This window comes from Scylla paramamosain, chromosome 8, assembly GCF_035594125.1.
Source record: "Scylla paramamosain isolate STU-SP2022 chromosome 8, ASM3559412v1, whole genome shotgun sequence".
Taxonomy (NCBI): domain Eukaryota; kingdom Metazoa; phylum Arthropoda; class Malacostraca; order Decapoda; family Portunidae; genus Scylla; species Scylla paramamosain.
In genome coordinates this window covers 15112040-15124539 of record NC_087158.1, presented here as the reverse complement: position 1 = coordinate 15124539, position 12500 = coordinate 15112040, and the positions used below count along the sequence as shown (strand labels likewise).

Sequence of the window (12500 nt, the reverse complement as noted above, 5' to 3'; positions counted from 1 at the left end):
TATACGAGTACAATAACAGTTAAACATAATAATATACTCTATAACAGTTCCTACTCCACCATCGTCCTACACGAGCTTATGGTCTCCACATTAAGAACATACAAACACTAGAATAAGCACACTGCAAAAGGGCGAGTTAGCCTACATAAAGCAGACTCTAGACACTCAGGACTTACCATCTGCCCTCCTCACTACCCATAGATCTTGCCTCCTCTTGAACCTGTCTCACGCCTTTTGCACTTAACATCTTACAAACGCTTTGCTCTCAGCGGGACTATTTTCAAATGCCAGACGTGTTGTTATCAGCGTTTTTATCTTTTTTTTTTCTTTTTCCTATCGATGATGTAGAATCCTCGTTGAACTATCACTAGAATCACGAAGAACAGCCTTGAAAATTCTACTAAATTCCGTACGTCAACGCTTTGCTCCTTCAGTGTGACTATCTTCAAATTCCAGACGTGTTCTTACTAGTGTTTATTATTTTTCACTCTCGATGATGCAGAATCTTGTTGAGCTATGACGGCAGTACAAGACAGACTGTAAACACGTACTATTAACACAGACACGTGTCATTGCACTGCCATGCAGACTAATGTACTGCAGGTATTGATATTCACCCAGCGATGTGTTATACTTAATGATGGGAATGTTAGAGTTTTATATATATATATATATATATATATATATATATATATATATATATATATATATATATATATATATATATATATATATATATATATATATATATATATATATATATATATTACCAACACGATGATTTTATATTAAGTTTGAATGTGATAGAATAAAAAAAGCACATTTCATGAACTCCCAAAATACGAGTGATATGGAGAGTATTCACACACACACACACACACACACACACACACACACACACACACACACACACACACACACACACACACACACACACACACACACACACACACACACACACGTCACAAATACATTATTAAAGTGTCGTTAACGGTTGTGTAAAATGAATTTATATTGGTGACGCATTTGTGACGTATTACGGAAAGGGAATGTTTCTACGTCACATAATCTTATCAGTATGTGTGTGTGTGTGTGTGTGTGTGTGTGTGTGTGTGTGTGTGTTCCCAATATCGAGAACAGTATTGGCCTCTTAAGGTATTCCGGTTAATCCTTCCCCTCAACCCCCCGCTTCTCTCTCTCTCTCTCTCTCTCTCTCTCTCTCTCTCTCTCTCTCTCTCTCTCTCTCTCTCTCTCTCTCTCTCTCTCTCTCTCTCTCTCTTTCTCTCATCTCGTAGTCTACGTTGCCTCCTCCACTTTCCACTTTCTCTGTTCCACATTCCACACTGTCTCGTGTTATTTTCTCTTTAAATAAAGTTTCTCTCATTTCTTTCTTCTTTATTATTCTCATTTCCTCTCTCTTTCTCTCTCATTCTCTCATTATCATTTCTTGTTCTTTTTATTTTTCGTTACTTTCCACCGTTTTCCGTTTTCTGTGTTCGGTTCGTTTACTTTTTGTTGTTAAGTAGACTTTCTCTCTCTCTCTCTCTCTCTCTCTCTCTCTCTCTCTCTCTCTCTCTCTCTCTCTCTCTCTCTCTCTCTCTCATGTCCTTCACCCATTTTTCTTAATTTCTTTCCCTTTCTTTTTTTGTGTGGATTCTTCATGTAATTTATGTGTCCTTGCTTTGTATCCTTCTTCCTTTCTTCCTTCCTTCTTCTCGTGTCTTCGTTCTTTCTTCCTTCCTTCCATCTTTTCCTCTTCTCTTTTTTTCTCTCTGTTCTTCTGCTTGTCTCATTCTCTCTCTTTTATCTTCCTCCTTCTTCCTCCTCCTTTATGCATGAATCTAACTTCTCTTCTTTCTTCATCATTTTTTTCTTTCATCCTTCTCTTCAAGTTTATCCTCTTTCTCACTTTACTTCCTCTCTTCTTTTTCTCCTCTTTCTTTCTTTCATTTTTCTCCTCAAATTTATCGTCTTTCTAGCATTATTTCCTCCCTTCCTTTCTGCATCATTTTTCCTTCCTTCCTTCCTTCTTTCCTTCCTTCCTTCCCTCCTTTCTTTCTTTCGTCCGTCCTTCCTTCGTTTATTTCTTCCTTCTTTATTTTTTCCTTCCTTTTCTACATCATCTACCAACTTCTCTTTTTCTTTCCTTACCTCCTTCTCCAACTCATCTATTCTTCCTCTTTTTCTCCCTTCTTCCTTCGTTCTTCCTCCTCTTACTTCGTTTTAGCTTGTCTTTTCTTTCTCTTTCTCTCCCTTACCTTCCTTCTTCCTTTTTTTCATTCCATTTTTTTTTCTCTGCCTGCCCTTATTTCGTTTTTCGATATTTGGCCTCTGTTCTTCCCTCTCTCCTCTCCCTCCTTCTTTCTTTATTTCCCCTGTCTCTCTCCTTCATCTCTCTCTCTCTCTCTCTCTCTCTCTCTCTCTCTCTCTCTCTCTCTCTCTCTCTCTCTCTCTCTCTCTCTCTCTCTCTCTCTCTCTCTCATTTCCCTTTACAGTTATATTTTCTAATGTCATGTTTTTTTTTTCTTTATTCATTCTCTGTCTCCCTCCTTCCACTACGCAGCTTCTCTCTCTCTCTCTCTCTCTCTCTCTCTCTCTCTCTCTCTCTCTCTCTCTCTCTCTCTCTCTCTCTCTCTCTCTCTCTCTCTCCAAGCCAGTATTGATTTTTAGCTTCACCATCCACCTCAGATTTCTCTCTCTCTCTCTCTCTCTCTCTCTCTCTCTCTCTCTCTCTCTCTCTCTCTCTCTCTCTCTCTCTCTCTCTCTCTCTCTCTCTCTCTCTCTCTCTCTCTGGCCCCGTAGGTATGTAAGAAGCATTCACGTGTGTGTGTGTGTGTGTGTGTGTGTGTGTGTGTGTGTGTGTGTGTGTGTTGTGTGTGTGTTGTCCTTGAGGTGTGCCGTAGAGACTGTTGTTCTGCTTTAGTGAGTCAGGAGAAGGAGGAGGAGGAAGAAGAGGAGGAGGAGGAGGAAGAAAAGAGGGAGGAGGGATATAATATGATAATAAGGACTTATATACAGAGAGGAAAAAAAAGACAAAGAAACGGAAGAGGGAAAGGAGAGTAACAGGAGGAGGAGAGATGGAATATGATAATAAAGGCTTGTGTATAGAAGAAGAAGAAGAAGAAGAAGAAGAAAAAACGATAGAAAGATGGAAGAGGGGGAAGGAGAATAAGACGACGAGGAGCACGAGGAGGCGCAGCAAGGAAAGGAAGAGAAGGAGGAGAACGAGGAAGAGATAGACAATAAAAAGAGGACTAAGAGGAGTTTGAGGAAGAAGAAGAAGAAGAAGAAGCAGAAAAAGAGGAGGGGGAGAAGGGTAAATAATAAAGAAATATAACGAAGAGAAGGAGGAAGAGGCAGAAGAAGAAGAATAAAACACAACACAAAAGGAAGAACGAACGAAACAGCAGCATACCTCTTGGCCCCAACGACGAAGCTGCACTGTCTAATCCAAATTGAGACATTCGTGAAGAGAGAGAGAGAGAGAGAGAGAGAGAGAGAGAGAGAGAGAGAGAGAGAGAGAGAGAGAGAGAGAGAGACTGTCAGCTTATAACCAGATTATCCTCCTTAAGACACAACTTTTCACTTCTTTCCGATACTCGAGGTGGTGGTGGTGGTGGTGGTGGTGGTAGTGGTGGTGGAGGAGGAGGAGGAGGAGGAGGAGGAAGAGGAGTCCTAAAGGTTAAGGGGACATCTGAGACATCATGTTCATTGTTGTCAAGGTTATTGTATTGATGTTACGGGTTCATATCCTCTCTCTCTCTCTCTCTCTCTCTCTCTCTCTCTCTCTCTCTCTCTCTCTCTGGGAAGAAAAAAAGCAAAGTCGTGATATAATTTCCACTTCAGTCATCTTTTTTTTTTTATCCTATCGTATTATTTTCTTTATTGTGTAAGATTGTCTCTCTCTCTCTCTCTCTCTCTCTCTCTCTCTCTCTCTCTCTCTCTCTCTCTCTCTCTCTCTCTCTCTCTCGTTCATTTTTATTATTATTATTTTTTTTTTGTTTATCTTACAGCTCACAACGTTTAATGCACGTTTCCATCTTTTGTTCTTTTCTTCCTTTCCTTTTTTTTTCTTTTCTTCTTACTCTCTCCCTTTCTTTCTTTCTTTCTTTCTTTCTTTCTTTTCTGTCTCTCTCTGTCTCTCTTCCTTCTTTCCCTCAACACGAAAGATAGAAGCAATACGTGGAGTTAAGAGAGGAATCCAATACCACATACCACTTATCCACCTTCCACTTGCCGTCCCTGACCCCTACCAACCCTCACCCACCCCCTCACCCTCCCCCTCACCCACCCCCTCTCCCACCAACCCACCCCTCACCCACTTCTGTCATGCCCCTTGTGTCCTCGCCCTGCCTCGCTGTCCTCCATGGATGCAGTAGGGATTGAGGCTCGTGAGGGAGGGAGAGGAAAGGAGGGGGAGAACACTGGGAGGACAGGTCACTTGATGTAGGAAGAGTGGGGAACAGGGAGAGAACAGAACAGGCTCATTTGAGGGAGAGAAAGCAGGGAATAAGGAGAGGATATGGAGGGCAGGCAGGGGAAGGACGCGAGAGAGCAGGGAAAACAGGCTGGGTACGTACTTGAGGCAGGGAGAGCAGGGAACAGGGAGAATACAGAACAGGGTATTCATATGAGGCAGAGAGAACAAGTAACAGGAAGAGGGAGAGGATAAAACATGAAGAACACAGAGCACAGAACAGGGTACTCGTTTGATAGAGGGGAAACAGGGAACAGGTAGAGGGACGGAACAGAACAGGGAAATGACAGAACGAGGCAATCACTTGAAGAAAGGAGGGAAGAGAACAGGAAGAGAGAACAAGGGAGACAGGGTGCTCACTTAAGGGAAGGAGGGAAAGGAACAGGGAATAAGGAGAGAGAACAGGGAGGACATGCTACTCTCCTCGTGTTCAGACTGCCTTCTCTCTAGCGACCCTTTATTTCCTCAGACTTATACCTTGCTGTTAGCTCTCTTCCCTGTCCTTGTCCTCCTGCCTGTAGCCTACATATCCACCCTCCCTACTTCACTTGCTGGGGCGAAGGACAGCCTGCGGTGCCTACGCCCTTGGTGCCCACTTGGCCTCGCTCCTGCTGTCTGGCTCACGGCAAAGATAATAGAGAATTATATAGTTTTGGGCTCACAGGAGGGGCGCAGATTAATTCCTTTCCACTGCTAGTAATTTTTTTGTCATTATCATCTACACCTTCTAAAGGACTTGTTTCCTGTATTACAGTATCTTAAAAACGTACCTCTGTAGCTTAGCAAAGATGAAAATAGACTCATTATTTTCCTTTATGTCCATCCAAACAGTTTATTACAGTGGTCTCAATGTTGATAAAATACTAACATAACAATAAAAGGGTTAATTTATATAAATAATCGTATTGTGGAAAGCAAAGATGACAGAATTAACCTCACTCCTGCTGTTTATCCACTAAGAACCACCAGACTGATGCAGATCAGTAAAGAAATCAGATTGGATATTACCAGGAATCTGCGATATTTGTTCGATGATAAATGGGAAACAAAGAAGATACAGCAACGTTGGGCTCACTCTTGCTGTGTATATATCTTCTAGGAGCCGCCGGAGGGATGGACAGATTAATAAAGATGGCATCTGTAATACTTTGTATGATAAGTAGGAAACAAAGAAGATGCAGCAGCACTGACCTCACTCCTTCTGTCTGACTCTGAGGAGGGATGCAAATTAGTAAGGTATTCAGATTTGGAATAATCAGACATAATATGATGTTTGTATAAATAGGAAACAAAGAAGATGCAGCAGCACTGACCTCACTCCTGCTGTCTGACTTGAAGGAGGGATGCACACAGTAGAGGAATCATGTTGGAAATAGCTAGAAATCTGATATTTGTTAGATGATAAGTAGAAGATAAGACGATGCAGCACCACTGACTTCACTCCTGTCTACCTCCTAGGAGCCGCCGGAGGTTCACAGGTTAGTTAAGAAATCAGATGCGAAATTGCCAAGAGTCTGTAGTATTTGTTAGATGATAAATAGAAGCAAAGACGATGCAGGACCATGGACTTCATTCCTGCTGTCTGGGTCTTAGGAACTGCCGGAGGGAAGCAGACTAGTTAAGAAGTCAGATGAGATGATGATGTAAGTGGAAAGCAAAGAAGATTTTCAAGATCTTATTCCCAAATGTTTTCAATGTCACCTCTAGTTTGGTGAAAGAAATGCAGGCTCTATCATTTCTTTTCTTGATCATCCTCGTCCTTATCTCTCTCTCTCTCTCTCTCTCTCTCTCTCTCTCTCTCTCTCTCTCTCTCTCTCTCTCTCTCTCTCTCTCTCTCTCTCATTCAACTTTCTTACACATTTATCCTTCTCTATCACCCTGACTCTACTTCCCTTCCCTTCTACATCCTTATCCCTTATACTACATTCCTTTCAACCTCACTCCCTCACCGCCCTTCTTCACATTTTACATAATCTAATGACGCTGCAGTTTAACCCATTGCAACATGTGTGCGGGTATTCATTCTGGCTTTACTGGTCATGGCGTTACTCGGCTCACATGTATACATCTTCATTTTACCGCCATCACAGAAAACGGGTTCTGTTGTTGTTGTTGCATCTGTCGCTACGTCTGGCAACGCTGTGTGGTGTTGCGTGCGGTTCTTGCTTTTTTTTTTTTTTTTTTTTTTTCTTTCCTGCTTTTATTGTTATTATTTTTTTATTTCTTTCTCTAGTTGTCATTGTTATTTTCGTTTGCATCCTCCTGCTCTTCCTCCGCTTCCTTTTTCTTTTTCTTTTTTTCTTTTTTTGTTTTTTTGTTTCTCATCATTATCTTTGTACGTATAGTATACGTTGCTGTCATCATCATTATTATTATTATCAGTGCCTTCCTTTTCGTGTTGTTGTTGTTGTTGTTGTTGTTGTTGTTGTTGTTGTTCTTGTTCTTGTTGTCTTTCCTTCCCCTACTTTTTCTACATTTTCTGATATACAAAAGTTGGAAGTTGATAATGTAGCATGTATTATACGCATAGATGTGGTCCTCTCTCTCTCTCTCTCTCTCTCTCTCTCTCTCTCTCTCTCTCTCTCTCTCTCTCTCTCTCTCTCTCTCTCTCTGCTTGCTCCTAGTATATTCCTGGTGCCACAAATATATCTTCATTGTGTGTCAGGGAGGGACGGTCGCTTCAGTTCATTAAACCCTGGTGGCAGCGGTGGTGGTGGCGGTGGTGATGGTGGAGCCAACATTAAAATCACAGAAGAGTTGTTGTTGTTGTTGTTGTCGTCGTCGTCGTCGTGGTGGTTGTCTTTATAATACCATCTTTATATCTACAATATGGTCAGTGTTTACATTTAGGGTTCTGTCTGTCTGTATGTTACTCTCTTCATTAAATTGTCATGTATCTACTCTCTCTCTCTCTCTCTCTCTCTCTCTCTCTCTCTCTCTCTCTCTCTCTCTCTCTCTCTCTCTCTCTCTCTCTCTCTCCAAGATGTGCGTGTTACGAATTGGTGTGTGTGTGTGTGTGTGTGTGTGTGTGTGTGTGTGTGTGTGCTGCTTACATTTCTTATGGTAAAACGAATTTACTTTTCTTTATCTACTTGTTTAACATGATTCAGTGAAGCTTTGCAATATCCTGTGTCCCTTAACCTTTTAATACGTACGTCATTGTAAATGTATATTCGTAATGTTATTATTTTTTCTTTGTTGTGCTGTATGTATATTTATGATAATATTTTGCTACTGTTAACATTTTATGAAGATATTATTATTATGTTATTTTTATAATGCGATGTTAATTCCGCGCAACGGGTGGGGCAAATATGTGCTTATCAGATAACATAGCACGTGATATATATATATATATATATAGAGAGAGAGAGAGAGAGAGAGAGAGAGAGAGAGAGAGAGAGAGAGAGAGAGAGAGAGAGAGAGAGAGAGAGAGAGATTGGGTGGTGTTGGGAAGGGGTGGCACTGATGACGCATGTGAGAGGCTATCGGATAAAGGGAGACACGTTATCACCAGACATTCCCGAGGGCAAAGATTTACACTTGAGTCATGCGAGGAAGAGCTGGACAGGAAAGGAATGACGTGGTGATGGTGGTGGTGGTGGAGGGTAGGGTGAGATAACGTTTGATCAAGGCTGTACAAGTAATGTTGTGTGATTTCTATGAATTTATAAGCTTGGGTATGAGTTGCCAGGCCAGAAACGTTTTGCCGATATGTGTGTGTGTGTGTGTGTGTGTGTGTGTGTGTGTGTGTGTGTGTGTGTGTGTGTGTGTTACCAGGAATTTCCTTCACCTGTCTACGGTTCAATGTTATTCATATTTTCTTAGAAGCTTTAAATTCCAACAGTAGCATTTCTTTCGTGGAAAACAGGTTTTTAGCAGCACCACCACCCTCACTAGCAGGTGTTACTCGATGACACACACACACACACACACACACACACACACACACACACACACCACAAACGTAAACGCGCAGTTAAAAACACGTGCGCAGAGCTGTAACGTTTTTATCTCTTCTTCGTAAACTTTATTGTGAAATGAAGTTATAATTTGAACCATACCTTATCTGTCCACATGCACTCATAAAAACTTGTTAATTTAAGCAAGAAAGAAGCATACCTAAGTAACATACCATACACACCTTAGATAGTCCAGTATCTCATTGCGTATACCGTGAGGCAAAAACACAAAGAAACATGACGCAAAAATGTATAGATAAAGTAGAGGAAGTTGATAACTGAAGGAAGTGCGCCCATACACGTCATCCCCTCTCTCTCTCTCTCTCTCTCTCTCTCTCTCTCTCTCTCTCTCTCTCTCTCTCTCTCTCTCTCTCTCTCTCTCTCTCTGAATTAAATATCCTGTCCACTTGGAAACAAAATAACACGGAGACATAGTTGTGAGGACATAAAAGAAGTTGGAAAGGAATTGGTATTAAGTTATTTGAAAGAGAAAAAATGCACACTACCTCCACCACTATCACCATCTCTTCCTCGTCTCTCCTCTCTCTCCCTCTCCCTTCGTAAATCAAATATCCTGTGCACTAGAAAATAAAATAACACAGGAACATGCAGCGTTATGAGGACATGAAAGAACTTAGTAACAAAAAGATAGAGAGTTATTTGAAAGAAAAAAAAATGCACACACTACCACCACCACCACCATCTCTTCTTCCCACTCCTCTCCTCTCCTCTGCCTTGTTGTGGGATCCGGGACTCTGAGGAGGAATAGAGGGAGGTAGTGAGAGGGAGGAAGGGAATGGGAGGCAGGGAGAGGGAGGGAGCCACACACACACACACACACACACACACACACATCGTTCAGCTCAGTGAGAGGTTGGCTGTTGGTCCGAGTGGATGTGCGTGCCGCGCGCTTCGCTCCCTCATCCTTGCTGCCTATCGTACCAAACTGCCTTCCCCTGTGTTGCCTCCCCCACCACGTGCCTGAGGATTTATAGCACCATTACCTACTGCCCCTGTTAAGTGTGTGTGCCTATTTCGGGTGTGCGTCTCCGTGTGGTTGTCCTGCACTGCTTCTTCTCTTCGTCTCTGCTAACCTACTACAGTGGTGAGTGTGTGTGTGTGTGTGTGTGTGTGTGTGTGTGTGTGTGTTGTTGTTGTTGTTGTTGTTGTTGTTGTTGTTTGAGGGAATGATTTATTGGTTTTATTAGGTTTGTTGTTCTGCCTGTGTGTGTGTGTGTGTGTGTGTGTGTGTGTGTGTGTGTGTGTAGGAGAGACATGTAAATAGACTGATCTGCATGTTTATCTTTAGCATTCTTTTCTTCATTCATCAGGGTATGAGAGAGAGAAAGAAAGTAAGGATGTAGGAAGAGAATAGTGTGTGTATGTGTGTGTGTGTGTGTGTGTGTGTGTGTGTGTAGGCGAAGGAATGCAGACGATTTGTTTGTTCGTTCCTTGTCCTTGGTATCAGCAAAAGTAGCATACATATTTAGTTGCTTTGTGAATAAGTTAGCCAGTCAGTCAGTCAGTTAATTAGTAAAAGTAGATATATTTTTACATACATAGTCTTACATTTCTTCATTAAAACTTTTTAAAGTGAAGAAATTACGAGACAATCACTAACTACACTTTGTCGAACTTGAGTCACCCACAAGGGATTTTATAGGAAGAAACAAGAAAAGCGAACGCCAGATAGCTGTGTTGATGTCTTAGCAGCCCTCTATGTGCGTTAGGCTATGGTGGTGATAGTGATGATGTACAGTATAGTGCTATGGTAGTGTTGTGGTGGTGACGGGGGATGTTCAGCTCTGTGGAGAACTAAACCCGTATTGCTAAGCACATTTCTCTCATCAGGACAATTTTCAAAGACAACAGAAAGATGAAACAGATGTGCTGTTTTTCCTTTTGTTAGTCACAAAGATCACGAATATATATATATATATATATATATATATATATATATATATATATATATATATATATATATATATATATATATATATATATATATATATATATATATATATATATATATATATATATATATATATATATATATATAACCTTTTTCTTATCAAAGGCAACGAGAGATAAAAACACGTCTTCGATACTGCCTTTCATATTCACGAAGCAGAAAACTTGTTAAACCATCACAAAAAAAAAAAAAAAAAAAATGGAAACTATTATAACTTCCTTGAGAACCAATGAAAATAAAAGGATTTTCAAAGCCAAGAGAGAGAGAGAGAGAGAGAGAGAGAGAGAGAGGAAGGATGAAACATTCTCAAGAGTCTTTCCTCTTCACGAAGCAGAAAATTTGTTAAACTGTCACCAAAACCACGATAGAGTTTCTGGAAACTAAAATAACTTCCTGTGCAATAAGTGAAAGTTAGAGATTAGGCACTGGAATATTTTGGTTTAGTAAGGAGAGGAGATGAAGAACTGACGAAGAGAGAAAGAGAGAGCCATTGAGAGCAGATCTACGTATATGGGCTGGCAGAGAGTGAGAGATGACACTTCGGTAGAGCTAAGGAGGAGGAGGGCGGGAAAGCTAATGAGAATAACAGAAGATACTAGCTAGACAGAAAAATAGCTGGAGAAGACTGATAGACTGATACCTCTGGCACCAACTCCTGACGAGCGATGAAGCTGTGTGGTGATAATGGTGGCCATGAGGCTGTGGGGATGTATGGCTGTTCATGGCAGCGGTGATAGTTTAATGTTGATGGTGATGGTGGCATTGGTTGTGGTTGCAGTAGTGGTGGTAACGTAGTGATGAGAATGTTTGCTTACTAATATTGTGGTGGTGGTAGTATTGGGGGTGATGGTATGGTGGCAGCAATGCTTGTGGTGGTGATGGAAGTGGTGTTGGTGGTAGGGGGTGTTGAAACCTTTAATACCTACCAGAGCCGCAGTAGTAATAGCTTGAAGCCATAGAAACCAAGCCACAGTAATAATAATAATAATAACAAAATAATAGAAAAGATACTGAGAACAACAACGTAAGTACAACGACAACAACAACAACAACTACTACTACTACTACTACTACTACTACTACTACTACTACTACTACTACTACTACTACTACTACTACTGCTAAATACAACATAACAAAGGGTAGGAAGAAGACACAAAAACAACAAAAAAGAGGGGGAAGATTTGAACTAAGAAGAGGATTAGGAGGAAGAGGAGGAGAAGAGGAATGCAGGCAAAATAAAACGACAGCATTCTTCCCTCCCTACGTTCTTGAAGTTAATAGTCGTGTTTTTTAATTGCAGTAATTATTATTATTATTATTATTATTATTATTATTATTAGTAGTAGTAGTAGTAGTAGTAGTAGTAGTAGTAGTAGTAGTAGTAGTAGTAATATTTGTTGCTGTGGTGGTGGTACGGAGAAACACAAGGAAAGAAAACATACATGTTAATTTAGTGTGTGTGTGTGTGTGTGTGTGTGTGTGTGTGTGTGTGTGTGTGTGTGTGTGTGTGACCTCCACCAGGGGTCAGGCCTGAGGGGATACCACCTGTTTACATGGGAGTTGTCCTTGGTGGCTCAGCTGCTCTCTCTCCTTCTCCCTCTCCCTCGTCCCATCTCCCTTCCCGCCTCTCCTCTCCCCCTCTCCCTATTCATACTATTTTCTCACTCCTTACCTGGCTATTCATCCCAATCTCTCTCTCTCTCTCTCTCTCTCTCTCTCTCTCTCTCTCTCTCTCTCTCTCTCTCTCTCTCTCTCTCTCTCTCTCTCTCTGTGTGTGTGTGTGTGTGTGTGTGTGTGTGTCGAGGAATCTATCAGTCATTTCTTTTTCGCTTCTCCTCCTCCTCCTCCTCCTCCTCCTCCTCCTCCTCCTCCTCCTCCCTGTTCGGTATTACTACTCTCCCTTTTCTCTCTTTTTCTATGTCCTTCACCTCGTCCTTCTCTCACCCTCTTTTCTTAGTTCTTGAGTACACTATTCTCTCTCTCTCTCTCTCTCTCTCTCTCTCTCTCTCTCTCTCTCTCTCTCTCTCTCTCTCTCTCTCTCTCTCTCTCTCTCTCTCTCTCTCCTGGCCATCTTCCACTATTTTTT

At 41.4% G+C, this 12500-nt stretch overlaps 1 protein-coding gene across 5 annotated transcripts in view; it reads left to right on the top strand.

The window, feature by feature from the left end:
* The window catches only part of LOC135102836 (guanine nucleotide exchange factor for Rab-3A-like), a 78751-nt gene that overhangs the window by 2857 nt on the left and 63394 nt on the right, over window positions 1-12500 (top strand). For 4 of the 5 annotated variants that reach the window (XM_064008400.1, XM_064008398.1, XM_064008399.1 and 1 more), the window contains exon 1: window positions 9297-9544. The exons of the other annotated variant lie outside the window; for it this stretch is intronic. The gene's annotated coding sequence lies outside the window, so the exon portion shown is untranslated. Of the gene's footprint in view, window positions 1-9296; window positions 9545-12500 lie in introns of those variants that run through there. 5 annotated transcript variants of the gene reach the window in all.